Here is an 833-nt window from a genome sequence, read left to right on the forward strand (position 1 = left end):
GCAAAATTATGCTGAATTTGTAAGCAAAATTAAGCTAAATATGTAATCTTATTTTGCATCATACTAGATATTCACCCGCGATACACCGCGGAACTATATTTTTTGTTTAGAAATACAAAATAAAATGTCTTTACTATATTTTTCATTTACGATGTAGAGATAATAATATTACATAATATATTCTATTTTTATAATTATATGAATATACTATAATTTGACTTTGTAATTTTGGTTGTTTTATCTCTATATCATTTAACACTTTTGTATTTATAGTTGTGCAAGTCGATTAAAATGGTGGAGTGTTTTTTTTGTAAGTTTGATTTATATCAATTGTTTCTTATTAGTATGGATCAAAAATCTATATATTAATATATTAGCTACTGAAAAACACTTCAGTGAAGAAGTAATTTTTTTTTTAACAATTTGTGTCAGTTCGGGCCCCAATTTTTTTTTAAAAATTAAAGTTATTATCAACAGTACTTGGCTTTCAAACACATGAAAATAAGTTATTATCAACAGTTTTTTAAAGAATGAATTAATTAAATATAAAATATTTAATGCTAATGAATGTTGGTCCGATACTTTTGGAAATTTGAATAGGAGAAAATGTTCTTAAGTTAAATTCCAAATTTGATATTATTTAAAAGAAAAAATAATTGTAAAATTAATGTTGATAGCATGATTGTAAATAAGTTCCAACTCTCGAATTTATGTTTAATTTGTGTTTTATTGCTAATGTAATCTTTTTTTTTTTTACCAGTAAACTCAAAATGAATAAATTAGATTTGGGCTTCAAGTGAAAAAGAGAAATAGACTTTTTTTTTTTTCTTTTT

Source organism: Camelina sativa, chromosome 8, assembly GCF_000633955.1.
Source record: "Camelina sativa cultivar DH55 chromosome 8, Cs, whole genome shotgun sequence".
NCBI classification, from domain to species: Eukaryota; Viridiplantae; Streptophyta; class Magnoliopsida; order Brassicales; family Brassicaceae; genus Camelina; species Camelina sativa.